The sequence below is a fragment of the Aethalodelphis obliquidens genome, unplaced genomic scaffold (assembly GCF_003676395.1).
Source record: "Aethalodelphis obliquidens isolate GAN/ISIS:26980383/991018 unplaced genomic scaffold, ASM367639v1 scaffold57, whole genome shotgun sequence".
NCBI lineage: Eukaryota > Metazoa > Chordata > Mammalia > Artiodactyla > Delphinidae > Aethalodelphis > Aethalodelphis obliquidens.
This window is the reverse complement of record NW_020838001.1, coordinates 7,544,166-7,567,972: the sequence shown is the minus strand read 5'-3', so window position 1 is coordinate 7,567,972 and position 23,807 is coordinate 7,544,166. Positions and strand designations below refer to the sequence as shown.

Here is a 23,807-nt window from a genome sequence, read left to right as displayed (position 1 = left end):
CCAGGCTGCCTGGGCTCGAGTCCACCTCTGCTGCTTCTAACTGTATATCCTTGGCTCAGCGATTTAAAGTTTGCACCTCTCCTTCCTTACCTGTAAAATGGGAATAACATTAGTCCCTTCCTCTTAGAGTTCTTGTGAGGACAAAATATACAGGTAAACTGTTAAGAGAGGGCCTGGTACAGTGTTATCACTCAATAAATGATTTTGTTAATAATGATGATATTATTTCCAATCGGCTCTAAGCCAGTGCTGCATGGGTACCGTACTCACCACGGCCAGCTCCTCTGGCTGGCCTGGACTTTCCTGGTGTTAGCACAGAAAGGCCAATGTCCAGGGAAGCCCCGAGTCCCAGGCCAACCTGGGCAGTTGGTCACCCTAATCCTACCCCAGCAGAACAGCTGAATATTTTGTTGAGTCATGTTCACGTTTTGTTCACAAACACTGACTGTGTACCTTAATGACCAAGAACTGTGCTCAGTAGCGAGGGTTCAATGTATCTCACTGTCCGGTAGGAGGGGAGCCGATAAGGTGAATTTTGGATCCCTGGGCCCGGAGAGCACCGAGAGGCGTTTGCAGCCACCTGTGCTGCAAACAGCAAGTTTTTATTGAGAGAATAGCACTCGAGCTAAAACTTAGCAAGCAGGTAAGATCCAGCCAGGAAGAAGTAGATGCGAGTGACACACCTATTTTTATTGGCCCAGAAAGACAACTCCAGTGTCTTGTACTGGGAAATAAGACAGTTATTAAAAATAAATACAGCCTGGGGAGGTGGTTACTGTCGACATGTTAGCTAATCGACAGTATGCTATGATGTCTCTTTTGCTCGAGTGTTAACAGAGGGCAGAGTGGCCTGGATTATCGAATTCTGGTGAAAACCAAAGAACTCGCCCGGTTTTCTGCTGAGCTGAAACTTTCCTGAACTGGGTAGTATTTTCAAAGATTTGGCCACACACTGGGACCAGGGAGTCATTTTGTTTCATAGGAATTAGGGCTGTTGAAGCAGACACTGCTGATTGCCCACTCAAGCTCCATTTTTTTCTATACTAAACCTTTTTCCTTCCTAACAACCCTTTGGGGGAGGCAGTGATTCTACTTGAAAATACTTACTTTTCCAGATTCTCTGGAATGTCATGGGACCCAATCCCAGCCCGCAGAAGGCTTCCTTTCCCCATAAAACAAAGCTTCTAAGGCAAAGGCTTTTATCCCTCATCCTTGGCACTTTCTTCTTCATCTTGCCTGGAATGTAGATGGGATGGTTGGAGGTGGAGAAGTCATCTTGCTTCCACGAGGAGCAAAGACACTTGGTAAGGATGTCAGAGAGGAAACGAGAAGGACTCCCCGTGAGTAGCTGGACCAGCCCTTGTATAAGGACTGCCCTTGTCTGGACTTATTTCATGTGAAAAATTCCTACTTGAGGGTCTCTAGCATGTGTAGTGAACCATGATCCTAACTGACCTGTTAGGTACTGATTTCAATAGTGTTTGGTAAATGTTGCGAGCATCAAAACCTTGCAGGGATGTGGACTCACTATAAAATTTTTGTGTGTGCAATGTTTCTACTTGATGGAGTTTTTACGTGATGCTGTCAGGGCTGCGGTCTCCGTAAGACAACAGTAGGTGCAGTGCCTGGGACCCATGATTCTCTTAGAGGCCCATAAAAATCTTTTACTTTCTTTTAAAATCAGAAGAAAAAATCCAATTTGGATTATATTGGTCTTCATACAAACCCAGTCGTATAATGTAGTTTTTAATACCATTTTATGGAGGAAGGGGCCCAGGAAGGCAAAAGTATTTATTGGCCCATGAAAGTCATTGTGTGGCCTGGGATACCTCCTCATCTCAAAAAGGAACTGGTCTCATTGCTTCCTGCTCATTTTCCATTCCAGAATCTTCCTTCTCTGGATACAGAAACATGCCCCCATTCAACAGAGGAAACAAAGGGCACTGGAAAGGCTTCTGGGTCCAACAGAACTGGGTTTGAACCCCAGTGTGATTTTAGGCAAATTTCTTAATTTCTCCTGGTATCAGTTTTATAAAATTGATTGACTCATACATTTATTCAGCAGTGATTTGAAGGCCTACAATGTAGCAGGCACTGTCTGTAGGGTAGTTATCTTTAGAGGATTATAGGAATTGAAGCATAGGAAACCCAATAGCTGGAACTCAATTCTGTTTTTAATTCCCTTGCCCTTGGCTGTGAGCTCCAAGCCTAGGACACGGTCCACTGTTATCTTCTTTCTTGCTGTGCGGAACGTTGGGATTATGAAAGAGGCTTCTTCTCAAGATGGGATCCATCTACCTTTTGCAAAAGAACAGTGCTTTTCACTTGAATTTAATTAAGGCCCAGTGCAGCTTCCCACAATCATTACTGTGGTGTCCCATTATCTCTTCTCTAATGATTTTGTCCTGTATAAGTGTCTGTAAAACTCATTCTCTAAGCACAACAATCAGACAGCAGTGTAGGGTAGGATAATTCAAAGACCCGTTTAACCACTTTTCACTGGATGAAGCTGTCAGAATTTCAGACCTGGTTTATTTTTTTGTTGCAGGGGTTTTTATCTTTTTCTCTTTTTTTTTCCTTTTGCCTTCTTGTAACTCCCTTACAGATCCATCTGTGAAAAAAGCAATTGGTTAATGGAAAAATGTGTATTTCCCCGTTATAATATACTGTGCCACATATACTGTGCACACTGAAGATTCTGTAGTACGTTATAAAAGTGCCAGATTTAATTTGTATGCAAATATCTGATGCAAAGGAGTGCTTTTATTGTTTTCAACTGCAGGCAGAAAAACATACCAAGTGAATTTTTTTTTTTTTTTTTTTTTTTTGCGTTATGCAGGCCTCTCACTGTTGTGGCCTCTCCCGCTGCGGAGCGCAGGCTCAGCGGCCATGGCTCACGGGCCCAGCCGCTCCGCAGCATGTGGGATCTTCCCGGACCGGGGCACGAACCCGTGTCCCCTGCATTGGCAGGCGGACTCTCAACCACTGCGCCACCAGGGAAGCCCCCAAGTGAATTTTTGACAACCATAGGATAGATCCTCCTGTGATAAGAAAGTATCCTAATGCAAAGTTGCCTGCAGAGAAGAGGAGATTTCCCTTGTATTAACTTATTCAGATTCTATGTAAGAAATAGCGGCGCTTCTTTTCTCCAGGAGTCAAGAGACTCAAGATTTCATTCCCTCTTCTATCAAATGTGCCCATTCTCAACCTCTTTGCTCCCTGCCTGGTTCAGGAGTCCCAGAGAGGCATTCCACCCAGAGCAGGAACAATTCCACCGAAGCCTTGTTGGTGTGTAGCACATTAACCCAACAATTGCCAAGTCTCCACTCTCCCGTGTCACAGCAGCCTGCTTTAGATCTTCATGGGACCGTCCTGGTGACTGCATATTCCTTTTCTTATTTGGCCTGTGATCAGATGATGTCTAGGATGTGGCCAGCAGTGCACAGGGCACTTCCTTTAAGAGATCTGATAGCTGGAAGTTTCACACATAACCAACACATTATTTAACTATGTATACAAATGATTCAGGGAAGCTAAGAATGCCCAAATCCCCCAAATAAGCTCCCTGTTGTGTCTTCCATTTCAACTCTTCTCAGCGTACTCTTCTGCTTCAAGCTGAACTTCTCCAGGGGAGCAGGGAATAATAATTGATTGAATGATTGTATTCTCTCAGTCAAAAAAAGCCCAGAGTAACATATATACATACATTCTTTCATGCATTTACTTTTCATTCCTCAAATGTGGCTAACGACCTTGGAACGTGTCCAGCTTCATGTTAGATGCTAGGAAATATGAAGAACAAATGCACTGAAGTGATTTTTCTCCAGCTGCTTAACCCCGTGTGGGAGAGGTTGAGAGGCCAGAGGTGCAAGGTTAATGTTCCTGGTCATCCCGGTGTACCGGAAGCCTGCCTGTCCCACCTCGTTGTGTAGAAGCCCCTGGTGCCCCCATTCCAAGGAACTATTGAACAGGCCTCTCGCTATATTTTCCTGCCGGAGAGTGGATGCTGTGATGCGGCGCAGAAGAGGCAAAGCTGTATGAGCAGGGCTCCCGACAGCTGCTCACTGGTTCACTGACTCGGCCATTCAGCGCATGCTAATAATAAGTGTTATTATGTGCTTGAGACGTTGTAGATGGTGGTGAATAAAACAGACGAGATTCTCTGCCCTCATGGGGCTCACAGTCTAGTTGAGGGAAGTAAAGAATACGTAATATTTGGTGATATTTATATTTTGCCAGCTGTTGATAGTTGCTGCTAGGAAAGCCAAGCAGGGAGGGGTACAGGGAGTTCTGGGTGGGGCCTTGTAATTTTAAGTGGGGTGGTCAAGGAAGGTCACAAAAGAAGGTGATTTTGAGAAGCACCGAGTGGCTCAGCCTCCTAGCATCTGGGAACATGCTAAGAAGGGAAGGAGTGAGAGTGAAAGCCATGAGGCGGGGATGTCTGAGGACCAAGAAGTGGGGGCCACAGTCTTGCTGGAGAGGAGTGAGTCTGTTGGGGGAGCCATGCAATGGCTGGTCAGGGTGCCATGGACCATCCAGGTTTGGGGAACGGCACGGAAAAGACTTAGGGGAGGAAAGTACAGATGGCATCTCTTTTGTCCAGAATCGTGGAGCAGGTGGCATCTGTGGAAGGTGTCGATTTCCAGCCCCTGAAAGCTGAAGGGTTTATACTTGGTAGTAAAAACCTGTGTGTCAATCAGCTCATCTCCAACGCTCATCTTGTATCCAGAGGAACGTTCTCACCCTTGTCCCTGTGCGCGTGCGTGTGTGCACCTTTCCGTCACTGCATGAAAACGGCCAAATCAATTTTTTACGGGTAGGTTTGAATCAAGTGCTGGAATACCCACTGTTCCCAGCACAGATCTGAAATATAAAGGTCATATTTCATCACCCACCCACCATACTCCTCCTTCTATAAATTAGTGGGCCGGCAGGGATCGTCTGAAGATGTACCCAAGGATGCACCGTCATTACATCGATACGCAGAGGTTGCCTTCACTTCCGTATTCATGGCGGCTATTGCCCATCAATCACATATCCTTTCCTGCCAAGCTTGGAGGAAAGGCCGAAGTCCTCAGAGTGGCCTTCAAAAAGTCCTATGCGGTCTGCCACCGACACCCCCTGCCGCCAGCTTCTATTTCCTCACGTCCTCTCTCCCTTGGTCACTCTGCTCCTCGCTGGGTGCTGGCAGGGGCCTCTGCACTGGCCCCTCTGCTTCACTGCTCTTCCACCAGCAATTTCCATCCGTGATTTTCCTCACTTTGGTCAAGATCTCGGCTCAGAAGAACAATTCTCAGTGTCCTAACCTGACCATTGGAATTAAAAGTGACCGCCTCCCATCCCCTGGCCATTCTTCTGGTCCCCAGCACCAGAAGATGGAAAGCCCCAACTTTGGGTTCCCCTGTGAGTGAAGACTTGTCACTGGGCATGTCTCTTGCATGGAATGTCTGCTCCACCTGAAGAGGAATGACTTGTGCTGTCCTCCTGTCTTGCTGTCTTTCCTGGCCTGCATCCCCGAGGGGCTAAGTGTGATCAATGGTGATCTTATGCATCTGAATATTTAGTTAAGCCAAGAATGACCCCTGCTGGTGTTGTAGCCTCAGAGTCATAAAGACCTAGATTCCCAAATCTGTGTTCCCTCGATCAACTCACTCAACCGGACTCCATCCCTTGAAACCTGGTTTCCTTATTTGTAAAACAGGGAGGTTAACAGTGCACATCCCCTAGGTATTGTGAGTGGAATAAAATAATCAACAAAAAAGAATCTGACCCCAAATCAAGATGTTTATAAACAGGAGTGGTGGGAATTGTGGCCATTTTATAAAAATGAACGTTGATATAACTGACCTGCTGGCTCCATGGATATGTGACCTGTGCAGTCACCGGGACCGCACACTCATAAGGGCTCCATGCTTGGCTGGATGCTCTGCTGTGGCCATCCTGAAATTCTCAGTAATTCTTGAACAAGGGGCCTGCAGCTTGACTTTGCAGTGGGCGCCACCAGCTATGTAGCCGGTTCTGATTACAGGATAAGATGTGCCTAGTACGTTAAACATATTTTATAGAGAGTCCAGAGAGTCAGTGCTTTCGGAGCTCACTCAGAAGCTGAGGATGGGGGGGAAGGATTGGCAATAGTTCACATGATGCATTCAAAACATCTGACTTATTTGTCACCACAACTCCGTGGCGGGAGGTAACGTTCTTATATCCATTTCATCGATTAGAGACTTGAGGGATTTAGAATTTAAATTGTCCACAGTCACTGGGCTGGTAGGCACTACCTTCGTCGGCTCTGCAGAGTGGACAGTTCACAGAAGACTCCGAGTGTCCACGGGCCCTTGCAGGTCCACACGTAGCTACCCTTCTCAATGGGGTCCTACCTAGTGGAAGAGGTGGGTCCTCTCCTGCAAAGCCTTTCCTGTGGGCTGGAGAGTTTGTTCAGCAAGTGGTAAGCTCTCCAGGTCTGGGGCTCTGGAGACACTATACAAATGAAACTCCTGCACTCGCATGGAACAGCAAAGAATGGTCTCAGCTTTGTTTCTGTCAAGCTCTGAACAGTGCATAATAACGTGATTGCTCTAGCCGCTCAGCGCTCAGGTCTCCTTGTGATATTTTCATGTCCTCATTAACTTTCACAAGGACAGACTGATGTGGCACTGAGCACTAATGATGCATTTCCGCGGGCACTGCTGTCTCGTAGCCCTGTTTGGTGTCTTGATCGTTGTCAAGCTTTGGCTCTTCGGGTAATGATTACTCCTGTCTCTCAGAGCAAGGAGAGTTTGCTCTGAAGAGTGTGGGTATCATCTGCCGAACTGGGCAGTTCTGGGTCTTCCCTACTCCTTGCATGCTCTTCTGCCTTTCTTCGAAGGAATCTTCTAGAACACTGGTTCTTAACCTTTTTGATCTCCAACTTCACCTGAGCTAGTCTAAATCATTCTTTGTTACTTCCTTGACTCAAGTCACGTCCTTGACCCCGACCACTGGTTGCAGGGCCCTTGCTGCGACCCCTGTGCTCCTCTTAGGGACCTCATTCACCTTTTTGGACTCTTTACTACCTGTTGTTCCTATTAGACTTGAACCTTCATAAGGGCAGGGACTTGTTCATCTCTGAGTGCTCTGCATTTCCAACAATATCTGAGGAATAGTCAGCAAACATTGCTAGAATTATCTCTTTGGAACAATCCAGCCAGGTACATGAAAGTCTGAGATAATCTACAAGATCTCAGACCCCCTGAGGTTATTCATGCAGATGTCTATGGACCTCAGGACAGAAAACCTCCTCTCAGTGCGCTCATACATCAAATACCTTAATCTCTACTACACCTCTGTCAGTGTAGTTCAGGCACCATTTGGATGTCTCCAGTGATGGTGAGCTCACTACCTCCTTGAATGTCCCATTGTGGGAACTTTAAGTGTTGGAAGTTGGATGGGTGGGTAGATGGTTTCACTCACTGAATACTTTTTATTGGGAGCTGTCACTGTGACAGGCTATTTTCTAGGGTAACAAAGGTAGACAAAACCAAGCCACTGTTCTCTCAGAGTTATATTCTAAGGGAGAAGGCAGAAAATATTCAAATAAACAAACAATTAACATGTCAGTTATGATTATTGCTATGGAAGAAGTAAAGCCGGGTATACAGAGTGTGGCAGGGATGGGAAGGAAAGGCTACTCTAAACAGAATAGCCTTTGTTGGGCAAGAAAGACCTTCCTGAGATGTGATCTGGGATGTTAAATTCTCTACGTAAATTCTACAGAAATGAGAATCCTCTCTTAACTTCCTCATTGTGAAATAATGACAAAAGTCATTCATTTATTGACCAATATTTACTGAAGGCCTACTAAGTACCGGACCTTTCCTGTTCACACGGAGCTTATACTCTAGTGAGATAGATGTGAGAAAAACAAATAGCAATATCAGATGGTAATAATTTCTATGAGAAAAATCACAGGATGGAGGAGGGGTGTTCTGCTTGTGTGTTTCTGGGAGGGGCGTCATATGAAATCTTGAACCTTCCAGGCAGCAACAATGCAGAAGTGTGGAGTAGCGGCATGCTTGGGATTTTAACAGTAACTAATCCTTACGGAGAACTAATTTACTTACGTACAAATGAGTAAATGAAGTAAAGATGGTTGTAGCAGAGTCTCTAATGACTTCTTCTAGTTACTTCGACTGATATTCACCTATATTTTGAGAAACGTGCTCTAGAATTTAAGCTCTTTTGTGCAAACACAGTGGTGGGAGTTGGTACAGCCACCTGGATGCTGGGCTTGGGAGCTGTTTCTTAAGGGACAGAACAAGTTAGAAGGAGCCTGGGTCCCTGATGCAGTGGAAGTCCCATGTCAGCTATGGAGTGCTTCTGTCAGTTCTGCTGCTGGAGAGAGAAGCAGCCGACTTCAATCTCAGTGCAGCCAGAGCACTCTGGACTTGGTTATGGCATTCACCTGCTGTCCTTCACAGTCATTCTTTAGCTACGCTTATGTGTATCATAGGACTCCCCTGATAGCGCAGGAGATACAGGAGTATCTTGGAGTTTGGTGCTTTCAGCCTAGTGGGGAAGGAAAGATTTGAAGTAAAGTGTTATTTCACTGAGAACGTATCACAGATGAGCCTGACCAAGGCTGGAGGAGGTGATGCCAAAAGGAGGATGGCACGATGGTTAGATATCCTGTTGCAGGGATTGGTAGCCTGCTGTCTGCTTATATGAATAAAGTTTTATTGGCACACAGCTATGCCTCTTTGTTTCCATGTTATCTGTAGATGCTTTTGTGCTATAACAGTAGAGTAGTTGTGACAGAGACCATATGGACCTCAAGCAAAACCATATCTGGTTTTCTTATCCTTTAAAGAAGAAGATCTACCGGTCTCTGATCTATAGGCAATGGGAGAGAAGAGCATGGGGCAGGGCTTGTTAGGGAGAGCGTCTGGATTGAGCAAAACCCTGGTGGGAGGTCTAGAGCTTCTTATAGCAAACCGAGGATTAAGAAATTCAAATCTCACAAAGGGTCAGACAAATACCAGAAATAAATAAAGTGGATTGTATGTTTGTGTGTTACATAGATAAGATCCCAAAGAAATATGCCCTCTGCCTTTGTCTTTTGCATATTGGGCTACTACTTACTTCCCCCCATTTAACAGAGACATGGATATAAAAATATTTCTCAGATATAAGAAAAACTCAGAGCGAGCATAATGATAAATGGCAACTGAAATTCAGACCTGCTATTAATGGTACAACAAAGTACGGTGGGGACTGTGGAAAAAAAACAGAAACATGCCTCTTTCATGTGGGCCCAGCTCTAGCAGAAATTAAGCTTTTTAAACAGAAATTCTAGAAATTCAAATTTTTATGTGAAATCTCCCAATGTTGAAACAACAGCTTTTGTTTTCATTGTGTGAATGTCAAACCCCAACTTATCTCCAGGCTGGGTTGTCTCTGTGGCCTCCAGTTGGAGACCATGGCATAAATGTTTAAGAGATCCAGGGACTCAGACCTTAGTTGAGGAGAAAGTTCAAACAGCCTAGGAGCAATGAGCAGATTATTTTATCAAGTTGTGTATTTTGTGGCACAAAGGTGCATTGGGAGGTTGGAAGAGGGAGAAATCCAACGTGGTTGGAGTGGTCTCAGTGGACTCTTGGAGAAGGTGGGTAGTGTACTAGGCATTAAATAATGGATTCAATCTGAGTACCTAGTAGCAAGGAGAGCCGGAAGGCCCGGAAAACCACAATCAGGGAAGACGAGAGCTGCAGAAGAGAAAGAAAGATTTGTAAGAGATTTGGTCTCCTGGGAACAAGTTGTATATGAGAGACTCTACAAGGCCAGCAAGTAATTTGAAACCTGTGCTCTTCTAATATCCAGTTCCTCCTTTCTGCCAGCCGCTGACCTCTGTGCTCAGGTTTTGGGTTTCTGTCTCTGAGTTGTTTCGGAAACTGCCGGTGGTGATTTGGAGATTCCCACCAGGTGGCGATGTTCTCATTTGGAAAAAAAAAAAGGAAAGCAGAGCAAAAGAATGCGCCACTTTTTGTTGAATGATGTCTGCTGGGTTCTCTGATCCCTGCCTAAGCCTGGGTTTTATAGCTAATAAAGTAAAAACAGCTTACACAGTTTCCCTTTTTTATTTATCTTATGGCATTGTCCATAGATCCTGCCATGCCAAGCCCGTAATATTTATTTCTGCAGCAATTGCTATGCAAACTATATACAAGGGGAACATCTGTATTATTCCCAGCATCCTCTCTGGAAGCAGAGACACAAAAGAGAGAGCAGAACAGAAGCACATGTGCATAGGTGGTTGGAGGACTTTCTTGAGGGTGAGGGGAGAAAAAAAATAAGCTGTGTCTTCCACTCCAGCTTTCCAAGATAAGTGGATTTAGATAGAAGATCTGCTGCTGAAAGACCTGTTTTAAGACATAGAATATGCAACAGTTTCTAAAAGGTCTTTTTTTTCAGCCTATCTGGAGAAGCTCAGTGCAGAGCACCCACCCAGAGGTGAATGGCCAGCTTCTGAATAACAGCGAGGGGCAAAGAGCAGAGCTGTGAGGGCTTGGGGGAGGTGGGAGGTGATGGAGGGGCAACCCCTAGGCAGGGTATAATTTGTTCATTTATTTCTTTGACCCCATAGATGGTGACCCATGTAGATTTCCTCCACCCCATATGACAGTGTTGAATCAGGACAGTTCATTGAGGAGTTCATTGTCAGCCTTCACCGCAAGAAGAGAGTTTGATTCATAGGAGCCGGTTCACGACCCAGTGAAACAGGAAATGCCTGGAAGTGCTTGTCTGCGGCCAGAACCTACAAAGTGCTGGGCGAGTGTTATCATTTCTCCTTTGAGGTCAGGTCAGTGTGTTAATACGATTAATCTATTCATTCTACGCAGACTCACTTCATTCCTCTTCTGCACCAGGCTCTGGGGTTACTGAGATCTTCCACTTCCCCCCAATTCTGTCTCTTTCATCCCCTTTTTCCAATTCTGCTTCTCATACTTGTACATTCAGAATCTGCCTCTGTCCCTCTGATGGGAATAAAACCCTTCCTTCCTCTTTCCTGGTGCTTTTCTTTCCCTTCCCATTGGCCCTTCCTGGTTTCCATCTCTCCATCCCTCTTCTTCTCTCATTTGTGGAAAGGTGATGCTGTGCATTTGTTGTCTGCAAATCTGCTGGATCTCTCACTGTGAAGGGTGGGGTAAAGCCTGTTCCTTGGCTACATAAAAATCACATCCCTTTGAGGTGGGCTGGGGTGGGGTGGGGTAGAAAACTGGGGGAAGAGATACAGACTAGGAGACCTGCTTTTAGCGTCAGGCTCAACTGAAGCAGTGCATGTGGCCTGCCTGCTGTTCCTCTTGCCACGAGGTCCCGGTGGGCAGTCACAGTTAGGGCCCAGGCGGCTGAGCCATCCTCCTCTCAGCCATATTTTGCCCTATGGGCTTCAACTGTGGCCACTGGACTGTAGCACTTCGCAATGGACTTTGTCTGGAAGGCTTCATCTGGTCTGCAGGTAGTTGGCTGAAGTTGATTTCTAGGCTCTAGGTTTTCTACTAGGGGTTTTTAACTGGCCTGCCCACAGAGATCCCAAACGCAAAAACCCCACTACAGAGGAGCATGCAGTCCCCCAGTCCCACTTGCTTCTCCTCACTGGGCCCTGCAGCCTCATCGGCAGCTCTGAGAACCTCACAGCCCAGCTGGGTAAGGGTCTGGCATCTAGAACCTCCCTGACAGGCTGTGCTGAAAGGGCCCTTTGCCAGTGGCTGGCTCTCGTCTGAGCTGCCTGTTCCTAACGGTGATGTTTCTCAGAATGTTGATTTCAGAGCACGACTTCACTTGTATGTGGTGTGTCGGGCATGGTCTTGCCCTCCTGGCAGGGGTGATGGATGAGTTGCCATCTCCATATCCCTCCCAGCTCAAAGTTTTGTGACTGGCAGCAGTCTGGTCCAATGGGATCAGTCCAGCATCATTCATGCAACAAACATTTGAGAGTCTCTCAACACTGTTCTGGGCACAGGAGCTCTAAGGTGAATAAGAAAAGGTTCCTGCTGTCACAGAGAATTCATTAGAATGGAGTAGATACAGGCAATAAATGCTATGTAAACAATGTGTTAGGTGACAAAAAGGTTGGGAGGGAAAACTAAGGGAGTGAGAGGGGTGGTCAGGGAAACCTGTGTGTTAGAAATGATGTTTGGCAGGGAGCTGAGGGAGTGAGCAGAGCAGCTATCTGGGGAAAGAACATGCCAGGCAGAGGGAACAGCACGTGCAAAGGCCCTGAGGCAGGAGTGGGAAGAATGTGTTAGAGGAACAGCAAAGAATCCAGGGTGGCTCTGATGAAGTAAGAAAAAAATGGTAGAAAAAGAGGTTGGAAAGACTGGGGGCGGGGATGGAATTATAAAGATTATACGGAGCTTTGCAGGTCCTGGCTTTTGAACGTCATTTTGAGTGAAATGTGAGGTTTCAGAGGGTTTTGAGCAGAGGGTTTTCATCTACTATGACTTCTACATTTTAAAAGGCTGGTTCATTTTCCTAAAGGGGAACATGGTATATGTGCACGTGTGTAAAGTTGTGTGTAAATATATGTGTGTGTATAGCCACAGGTATATACATATATGCGTGCATAAAGTTATGTATATGTTATACGTATAATTTGAAAATAATTGGAGTCTATGTCTATGAACACCTTTTCCACTAAATCTCTGCTGCACACAGGTCCCTGTTCCTCAATTCACTTATCCCTAAAATTAAGCAGGAAACTCATTGTGGAAAAGAAAATAGAAGCCCAGAAGCCCCTTTCGGGTTGTGACACAGTCCATCCATGTGCTCCCTGGGGACATCTTAGCAGAGAGTGGTGACATGAGCCATTCCCTTTCTTAAGTAGCAGCTAGAAGCTGAGATGTTTGAGATGGTGGGGAAAGGATGAGGAACATAGAACACAAGCAAGGGAAATGATTTCTAAGATGCCCTTGATAACTACATGGCTCTGTAGGAATGCACTGGAAAAGCTGGTGTTCATCATTACACAGAATGCCTGCTTCTCCAAAAATGTAAAATGACTCAAGAGAACCTTCTGGTGATAATGAAGTACTGTGTGTATTTTTAGAAGAATTCAGGAGAAGAAAAGAAGTGATTTCCAATGAGAATGCAGGATGTTTCAGGTAGAAGGTGTGTGTGCATGTGTGTATAATGTTTTTAAAATGGAGATTTCTTAAAAAATAGCTCTTATTGAAAATAGATGCTCAGATTCTCCCCAAACTAAGATAATCTGGTTTTGTGTCTGAGTTAAGAGTCTGTGGAGCATATTTTGTCTAAATCAAGGATCTGCTTGGGCATCTTTGGCCAAAAGTTCTAAGGCCTGACTGCAAACCCAGGTGTTCTCCCAATATTATCCTCTTAATGGATCATCTACTAAAAGCTGACTATAACTTACCGGTGATATTGGATTCATCTGAAAGTTTTTTTTTTTTTTAGGTGTGTGTAGGGGGGAAATTTTAGGAGCCTTTCTTTGAAATCTTTTAGGGGATGAACCCAAGGGTTCTCTAATCGAGTTCACCGCCATTCAAATGTTCTATAAATCAGACTTGCATAGCAGGACAGTTTTCTGATTTCTTCCTAATGTGATCTGAATCAACAACGTACAGGACATTGGTCAAATAAAGTCTCTATGGAGACAGTACGCATAAACGCACGTCTTTGGCTAACTAGGGGAGGAAACCAAGGCAATCTAAAAGTTGCCTTTCAGGACAGCTTCGTTAGTCTTACAGTGACTCTTGGCTAGCTGTGGGCTCTAGTGCCACTGTCCACATCACAGTCTTTGGGGCTTAAATGACTAAGTTCTTCTTTGTGTGTGTGTGTGTGTGTGTGTGTGTGTGTGTGGTACGTGGGCCTCTCACTGCTGTGGCCTCTCCCGTTGCGGAGCACAGGCTCCAGATGCGCAGGCTCAGCGGCCATGGCTCACGGGCCCAGCTGTTCCGCGGCACGTGGGATCTTCCCGGACCGGGGCACGAACCCGCGTCCCCTGCATGGGCAGGCGGACTCCCAACCACTGCGCCACCAGGGAAGCCCTTAAATGACTAAGTTCTTAAAAGGCCCTTCGTAGTTGTCACCTCGCCTTGAGCTCCTCTCCTCTGCAAAGTCTGTGTTCTAGACACAGGTGTCCCTCTTCCTCCCTCATTTCCCCAAAAAGCCCACACTGTTATGGTCTTTCTCATCCCTGAGCCCCTCACATGCCATGTCTTCTGCCTTTCAGAGTCCCCCTGACCCCACCCCATCTGAACTCAGTTTAAACAACTCTTTCTCAGAGATGCTTTCTCTGACATTCACTACCCAGATTGCAGGATGCGTTAGGTAATCAGGACCCTGGACTGTCCCTTCATAGAACATATCACAGCTGGAACCAAATAAGTAATTGAGTAATTAGTTGGTTAAGGTCTTCCTCCACTAGAATATTTTGGTTTAAAACAGCTTTGCTGAGGTACAATTTACATATTATAAATTCACCCATTTTAGTAAATTTATAGAGTTGGGCAACTATCACCCTACTCCATTTTTAGAACATTTTCTTCACCCCCACCAAAATCCCTTGTGCCATCTTCATTTCAACCCCATTCCCATCCCCAAGCCCAGGAACCCCCAGGGAACCACTGGTCTAGTTTCTGTCTCTCTGGATTAGCCTGTTCTGGGCACTTAGCACAGATGGAAACATATTACAATACAATACAATACAATACAATACAGTACAATACAATACACTAGGTGGTGGTTTGCACCTGGTCCTTTCACCTGACATACTGCTTTTGAGGTGCTTCCATGTTGTGACCTGCATTAGCAGTTTGTCCTCCACTAGAATTTAATCTCCTTGGGGGCAGGAACCTGACATGTTTGTCCAATTCATAAATATTTACAGTGTAGGGCACCTATGACATGCCACATGCTGAGGACATGTCAGTTGGGAGGGGGTTGTGCCTGTTAGGGGCTCCCCAAATATTTATTTAAATCAGGATAAATGAATAATGATATAAGGTCCCTACAGATACCAGAACTGTCTAAAATCATGGTGCAGAGGCCCTGGTGAGAGATCCCGCATGGGCCTGGCAGGATGAATCCGAGCCAGATAGAATGTATACTTGAAGGCTGAACAGGGGAGACAGATAGGAAATCACTTAATTGTATTACAGCCTGTGAGTTGTGCAAAATGGTTCAGGCACGTGGCAGAAATTCACAGTTCAGCTCTGCCCTTAATTTACTCTTTGCCTTTGGCAAAAACCACTTAACCTAGCAATAATTACGATAGATGAAATGTACTGCACAATTTCTAGATGTTTTTACTAAGTATTTAACATAAATTATTTATGTGATCGTCACACTAACCCCATGAGGTAGTTACGTATATTATTGTTAAATAATAACCATAACAATAACGATTATTATTACAACATTCTTATTGTTATTATAACAATTGTGATTATAATCATTACATGTCCCGTACTGCTCTAAGACTCTATTATTCTTCATTTACTCTTCACAGCAACCCTAGGAGGTGGTACTACTGTATCCACTAGATTGTAAGCTCCACGAAGCTTCGCACACACAAGCTCTTTTGCTCATTCTTCAGTGTACCTCCTACACCAGCAGAGTGGTTAGAGAATATTTGTTGATTTTAATTGAATCAATGACTCTCCTCTTTACAGATGAGGAAGCTAAACCACAGACTGTACATGATACAGTCACCCCTCCCTATCCACAGATTCTGCATTTGTAGATTCAACCAACCCAGTATCAGACCCACAGTTGGTTGAATCCACGGATGTGGAGCCCACAGATACAGCCGGGCGGGGGGGCGGGGTGTCCACCGAACTACACCGTTTTATATACGAGGGACTTGAGCATCTGCAGATTTTGGTATCCGCAAGCATTCCTGGAACCAATCCTCCTGCAGATACCGAGGGGGGACTGTATTTCTCTCAGTGTCATGAAGGCTGTAGGGAATCAACTTGGATGTGAACCTGGGAGTCTGAATCCAAAGGCCACGCGCTTAACCTTTTCATTTGTTCTGCTTTATTGAGTTTTTGGTTTCCTCTTCTGGAGGATGCTACCTTTGTCTGTGATGGTCTCTGAGGTCCATTCTGGTTCTAGATTTCTACATCAAACCAAGTCACAGCCCTGTGTACTTGAATTATATCCCTACATTTTGGGGACGAACCAGGGAGAGACAAATTTAGGAATGAAGGACTCACAGATGCAGGCCCAGGAAAGGTATCTGGAGGAAACATCAGTAGCAGTCTGGGTCCTTCACAATACGTAAAAAGGGCTGGTAAGTAAGAGAAAAGCAGCTGTCCATCTACACGGCTGACACGCTGGAAGAGCATGTGAGTCGTCACCCCACCTGTTGCACACAAACCCCATGTAGGAGCAAGAATGGGAGGGGTGTGACCGTCCAGGCAAGCTCCGTGGGTAAGGAAGAGGTCTAGTTAAACGCTCTCAGGGTTGGCCTTTCTGGCCATTCATGTTTTTTGTTTTTTGTTTTTAATTTAAAAACAATACTTGTGGGCTTCCTTGGTGGCGCAGTGGTTGAGAGTCCGCCTGCCGATGCAGGGGACACGGGTTCGTGCCCCGGTCCGGGAGGATCCCACATGCTGCGGAGCGGCTGGGCCCGTGAGCCATGGCCGCTGAGCCTGCGCGTCCGGAGCCTGTGCTCCGCAGCGGGAGAGGCCACAACAGTGAGAGGCCCGCGTACAAAAAAAAAAAAAAAAACAATACTTGTTTTTAAATTAAAATTTAAACAATTTTATAAACAAAAATTATACAAATAAATCAGGTTTATCACAAATAGTGGCATAAAACAAATAACTTCTTCAGATGAGTGCCACTCAGAATCAAAGCATTCCGCATGTCTGCCTGTAAACGCACAGGCAACATTTGACTGGAATGACTTCTGTCTTCAGTTCTAGGGTGTACGCTTATAACTTTGGCAGCCCTAGATTGTGTTCTAAAGGTTGACAATGAATAAACTCAAAAACCCAAAACTGAATGGCAGCCGTCTTGGAAGTTTAGCATCAGAAGATGCCTTTCCAGAGTCCTGGTATGGAATAACAGGAATTTGGTGAAAAGATGGGTGAGCCCACCCAATCTAGATCACATTTTATTTTATTATCCTGTCTTATTTTCTCTATAGCCACTGTTCTTCCCTAAGGCAATCTTGTTTATTGGTTTGTTTATTCAATTGTCTGGCTCCTCCTATTGCATGATTAACTAAAGTTACCTCCAATGCCTAGAACGCTGCTCAGTGCAGATGTCAGTTGCGATGAACGAGTGATACAGAAGTATACTTCTGTATTCTGCCTCCCCTCCCCCTCCACTGGCCTCCCTCTACCCCAGCTGGATAATCAGTATTATCAGCAGAGACTGTATCCTTTCAAATATTTCTCTATGCTTGATATAAGTAAACAAACATACTCCCTTTTCCTTAACAGCAATGACATGTAAATGTTATTCTGAACAAATTCATCATGGACATTCCTCCAGGTCAATAGATGTTGATTACTTATTGATATTTAATCTATCTAATAGTCTATAAAATGGACTGACAAGTTATTCAACCATTCCACTGTTGATATGCATTCAGATTATTTTAATTTTTTCCATTATGAAGAATGCTGCCACAAATATCCTTGAACATACAACCTCATGGACTTCTACTTCATTTCTGTAGGCTAAAGTTCCCAAATAGTGTTTGTACTAGTTTTCTGTTGCTGCATGAAAAATGACCATAGATGTAGCAGCTTAAAGCAACATACATCTATTATCTCACAGTTTCTGTGGGGCAGGTATGACTTGGCTGGGTCCTCTTCTCAGGGTATCATAAGGCTACAGCTAAGGTGTCTTCTGGGCTGTGTAACTGAGGTCCCCATTCACTTGGTGGCTGCTGGTCCAGGGTCCTCCTCCGCTCACAGAGGCTCCCACAGTTCCCTGCCATGTGGCCCTCTCCTTGAGAGTTTATGACATGGCTGTTGCTTCTTCAAGGTAAGCAGGAGAGTCTCTCCCTCCAGTCTGTTAAGATAGAGTATTATATAACATAATCTAATTATGGGTTTGGTATCCCATCACTTTTTCCATATTGTATTGATTAGAAGCAAGTCACATGACCTGCCTGCACTCAAGAAGAGGGAATTATATAAGGGTATGACTCATGGGGGTCACTTAGGGTCTGCCTACCACTGGATTGCTTAAATGATTGATATAATTAAATATTACAATATGTTGCCAATTACATAGCACAAAGGCCATAGATTTCCTCTTCCTACCAGGAGTGTATGAGACTACTGGCTCCCCAGCTGCCTCGGCTACTGTTTTTCTAATTTATCTATCTCACTAGTTTCGAGAGATTTAAGAATTTTAATTGTTGAGTTTTACTTACTTTATACAGGATCATGTGTTTGCTACACTAAAAGCCACAAGTTAATGGATTACAGCATAGACTATGTGACCTTGGGGGAAGTTCTCAACTTCTCTAAACCTCAGTTTTCCTCTCTGTAAAAGGGGATAAACATAACACTCATCTTATTTACTACTTGTGACTATTTAATGGAAAAAAACATGTAAATTATCTAACCTAGTGCCTGGCAAATAGCTTTAAATTTACTGAACAGTTCCTGTGATTATTGGTCCATCATTAGCAGCGGCAGCAGTATCTTCAGCACCATTACAAACATGTAGTCACCTTCTTGACCAACGTTATGTGTCTTAGTTCTGCTTCTCTTAGGCCTCAAATATCTAATGATGGGGTCTGTGCACTGACAGGTACCACTATCTATGTGATTACATCCCCCTTAAATGCAAACTGTACTGAGGAAGACTTATGTGGTATTTTTAACACTGATTTTGAAATACTTTCGGATTCAATGATGTTGAGAAGCCCTTCTTTCCATCAAAGGGTCTTGAATTTCTGAACACACATTAAGCATTGTTTCTTTAGTTCCAATTTTTCTAACTCAATTTTCCCCCTCTATCATGATGATCCCTCTGAGTCCCAGAAGGGATTATCCAGTGAGTTTGTGGAACCATCTTGCTTATTAATCATCTGGAATAAATGCCCTAGACTGAATCTGAGAAGAGGCAAGCTTAGTGTAGTGCGGTGGCCTTTTGGTCTTCTGATAATTTATGGTTCACTGATTTGGGTCTTATAAGGGCAGATGGTGAAGATGGCAGAAGAAGAAATATACATATATTTCTTTCTCTCTTTATCTGTGTATACATGTATGTATCTATCTACTTATCTATCGTAGAGAGATTGAGAGAGATTGAGAGAGATTGAGAAGACCGCAAGTTGAACATAGAACTTGGATCTCCGGCCTTTTGAAAGCTTGCTTCTTGATTATTTTACAACCATATTTGTTTGTTTATTTATTTATTTATTATTTTTTTTTTTGCGGTACTTGGGCCTCTCACTGTTGTGGCCTCTCCCGTTGCGGAGCACAGGCTCCGGACGCGCAGGCTCAGCGGCCATGGCTCACGGGCCCAGCCGCTCCGCGGCATGTGGGATCTTCCCAGACCGGGGCACGAACCCAGGTCTCCTGCATCGGCAGGCAGACTCTCAACCACTGCGCCACCAGGGAAGCCCCCATATTTATTAAAAGCAGACCTATGCAGAGCAGTGGCAGGCCATGTTTAAGGAGAGAATGCCTTTCCCTGATTTGTAATTTAAAACATTGGCTGAAGATTCAGGCCTTGATTCAGATTGACTCAAATTTGGATCCTAGACCTGCTGTGAACTCTGCCACCTTTGGTAAGTTACTTTACAATTTTGAGCCACAGGATCATATTTCATTAGAGGATTTGACAAATCCTCAGTGAATACGTCCATGACTTCAAGGAACTTGGGTGTCACTAGCAGAAAAAGACAATAAAGAAACAAGTACCCTGTAACATGGTGCCAATGAGTGCTAAGTGGGGAAGGACAAGTATGATAGGAGTATTTCAGAGAGGACAGTTAGAGGAGGCCTCTTCCAGGAGGTAAAAAATTAGAGGCAGAACCTGCTTGGTAAGGTTGTTAGGAGGGTTCACTGAGCGTATCAAATCTTTAGAATAGAGCCGGACGCATATGCTTGGAATGTTACCACCTATATTTTTGTGCCCTTTCATAATTATGACACAAATAGCCCTTCAATAAACACTTGAATTTTGGAACTAGAGAAACAGGCTTAGGGCCATTGAGATATGAATGTGTGAGCCAAAATGTAGAGGTCAGGGATGGGAAACCAGATTTCTGTAACAGGGCAGCGTGATTCCAAGCAAATCCCAGCATCTTCCCATCCTCTCTGAGACCAGAGGGAAAGAACACTGGGTGTGTGTCCGTGTGTGTGCACGTGCACACCTGCACGCGTGTTCCTGCGTTGTCAGAGGGGAAAGCTGCAATAGCCCTAAGTCTCTACTTTTAAAGTATTCTTTCCTTTACCATCAATTTCTTGGGAAACTGAGATCCTGTTCTCAGGGCCGGCCACCTCAACCCTTCCTTGGGCGGGGGCGTTTCCCTCTGCTATATTCTATCCTTTATTTTTGGAAGTGATCTTATGCAGCCATGTGCAATGCAAATTTCATTTAGACCAGGTTTGGGGCGGAGCAAGCCTGTTACTTCTGCCATTTGCTTCTCAAATGGAATATTTCATTTACTTGTTTACACAGTGAAGCAAAATCGATCCAAAGTCCTTTTCTTCCCGGGGCACGTGACTGTCCAATGCCAGCGGAAAAGTGCTTAGATTGCGTGATCCATTGCTTAAAGTGGGACAGAGCATTTAATTACAGTTTAATTATCTTTGTAGATGTGGAGTTTGGTGGTCATTTGGTTGTTCGGTGGGCAGCTGCAGCATCTGGGTTTCCTGCTGCCTTTTTTTTGAGAGCAAAGTTCTTTGTAACACAGTCAGATTTGCCGGTTATAGCTTCCCAAGCCCTATCAACTGAGAATTTCATTGCTTTAAATTGCAAGGCTTTTGTTATCACTACAACTGTGGACCAGACAGCCAAAATCAAAGCAAAAAGAAATACCACCAGATGAGGAGGATTGAGTCATAGCTTTGGTCTGGCCCAAGCTACAGAGAACGCAACTTTCCAGAGATTATTCGTAACCTCAGTTCTTTATCCATGATGTCATCTGTTACTTTTTATTTGCAACTTTCAGATTGTCATACTCGACTGAAGTTTAAATGTGGCCTCTTTTGCATTTTTGCTGCAGAGCTGTCTGAAATTGTTAATATACATCTTTTTCCTCACACAGAGAAAGGGAGTAAAGACTGTTTTCATAAAAGAAGAGGCAAGAATATAAGCATTGTGTAGATGAGGCAAGAATATAAGCATTGTGTAGATGACTTCAGAGCCTGTCTGCATCTGGCTAATAGGATAACAAAAACAGTTATCAGAGAGAAGAGCCAGAGAATAAAATATCATTCTGCAGAACCTGGGCTGCATCTCCACTTGTAATTTCAGCTTGGTGTGCATTAAAGCGCACTCGAGCCGTCAGGGGAGAATAAACTTCGTGGTAAGAAAGTTTTGGCTGTTGTTAGTCAGCTGTCACCTCATGTGAAGGTGCAGGAGCTAAAGCTGAGCTTGTCACAAACTTCTACTTATGAGGGGATCATAAATTGAAGGCAAGGACAAAAAGCAGTGAAATCTAAATGAATCCTCTAGACTCAGGGAAGACGTTTTTGGACCGGAGGGTCCAGAAAGATGTGCTACAACAGGAGAACTTCTGGCAAAATGGTTTCCTTTTCTAGATTCAGCTTCTGAACTCGGCAATTGTGTTTCCAAAGAAGCTACTCTGGTGTCCACCTGCTAAGTTATGTGGTGTGACTTTTCCCAGAAAGTTAATGCTCAGGTGGTAGTTTTTATGTGGCACTAGGTTGCTCTTATGTGTAAAAAAATTTGCACAAACTTATCTCCAACTTATGCATAGTGATACCCGATTTACAGTTGCTCAAATAAAAGTAAAAGGGTAGAATCCATTGAAGCAGTTCCAATACATGAGACAAAGTTCAGGAGTCTCTGTTCTCTCCCCTCTCATCCCTTTTGCACTTTCACTGGAAAACCCAGTTGTAGAGAAAAAAGAAATGTTGCCTGGAGAGGCAGGAGTCCTTTTATCTTTTATAATTTATTTATTTTAATTAATTTTATTATTTTTTTGGCTGCATTGGGTTTTCCTCACTGTGCACGGGCTTTCTCTAGTTGCGGCGAGCGGGGGCTTCGTTGCAGTGTGCGGGCTTCTCACTGAGGTGGCTTCTCTTGTTGCAGAGCGCGGGCTCTAGGCGTGCGGGCTTCAGTAGTTGTGGCTCACGGGCTCAGTAGTTGTGGCTTGCGGGCTGTAGAGCGCAGGCTCAGTAGTTGTGGCGCACGGGCTTAGCTGCTCCGCGGCATGTGGGATCTTCCCGGACCAGGGCTCGAACCCCTGTCCCCTGCATTGGCAGGCGGACTCTTAACCACTGTGCCACCAGGGAAGCCCAGGAGTCCTTTTTTTTTTAAACTGAGTGCTGACTGTGACAGCCAGGTAAGGGAATTAACTTTTGTCTCATGCCTACCTTGTAATATTTTATCTTCACTATTTCCTGCGAGAGAAGAACTCCCCCATTTTAACAGAGGAAAAAAAACTGAGGGTGGGAGAGGCTATGCACAGCCAAACCATATGACCAAATATATTAGTTTTCTATGGCTGCTATAACAGATCGCCACAAATTTAGTGATTTAAAACAGCACAGATTTATCATCTTAAGTTCTGAAAGTGAGATGTCCTAAAATCAGCGTATGAGCAGGACTCTGTTCCTTCTGGAGGCTCTAGAGGAGAATCGCCTTCCTTGCCTTTTCTAAGCATATAGAGCCCGCCTGCCCTCCTTGGCTCATATAAAGCCACTTCCTCCATCTTTAAAGCCAGCAGCCCACAGTCTTCAAATCTTTCTATCTCTAACGTGTGCTCTGTTGCACATCTGTCTCTGACCCTCTATTGGACCCACCTGGATAATCCAGGATCTCATCATCATTCCATCTCAAGATCACTACCTCAGTCACATCAGGTCCTTTCTGCTACATAAGTGAACAAATGCCCAGGTTCTGGAAATTAGGATGTGGACATTTAGGGGCCATAATTCAGCCTATCATACCAGGGCCACAGCAATTAGAGTTATGAAAGAGGAAGAACCCTATTTCTGTGAATATCTCTGGAAGTCTCTGGACAGAAGAGTCTGTGGTCCACAAGCTTTGTGAAAGTTTCTAGAACTGTGCAGGTTTATTCTAAAATGAATGGGTCTCAGTCACAAGATTTACTTTTCCCTATTGCATAATATGCAAATTTCAGTTTCAAAGCCTTTCAACTAAACTTACTTTTTAAAAGTTGATTTAAATTAGAAACAGGAATCTGAGGACATTAACGGCAGGTGCCTGGATCATTGGACCTTTTGGTTTGTATAGATGCAGTCTTTGCTTAGAGGCACTGTCACTGATCCACTTTTTCTCATATGTCTTAAAACACAGAAATAACTCCCCTGTCTTTTTTGAGTTCTTTGCTCCCATTTCCTGGCTATATTGGGCTCAAGAGGCCATGAGTGACCTCATTATTTCTGTAGCCTCTTGTCACTACAATGTTTACATCTTCAGGACCCCTCATGTTGAATCTGGAGAATGTTTTCCTGAAAAGAAGAGAGATGCTTAAGAGCATGAGTCGTGGAGTCAGACCGCTGGGGTTTTAATCCGGCTTCAAGCTTTCTCAGCAGTGTGACTTTGGGCAAATGTCTTAACTGTGCCTATGCTTCATTTTCTTACCTTTAGACAATGCTGATCGCGATGACCCC

At 44.5% G+C, this 23,807-nt stretch overlaps 1 long non-coding RNA gene across 1 annotated transcript in view; it reads left to right on the top strand.

Annotated features, from left to right (window-relative positions):
• LOC113609562 (uncharacterized) overlaps positions 1 to 23,807 on the top strand; it is a 590,372-nt gene that overhangs the window by 6,129 nt on the left and 560,436 nt on the right. Inside the window, exon 2 of the long non-coding RNA XR_003428682.1 lies at positions 10,622 to 10,832. This is a non-coding gene — a long non-coding RNA (uncharacterized LOC113609562). The remainder of the gene's footprint in view (positions 1 to 10,621; positions 10,833 to 23,807) is intronic.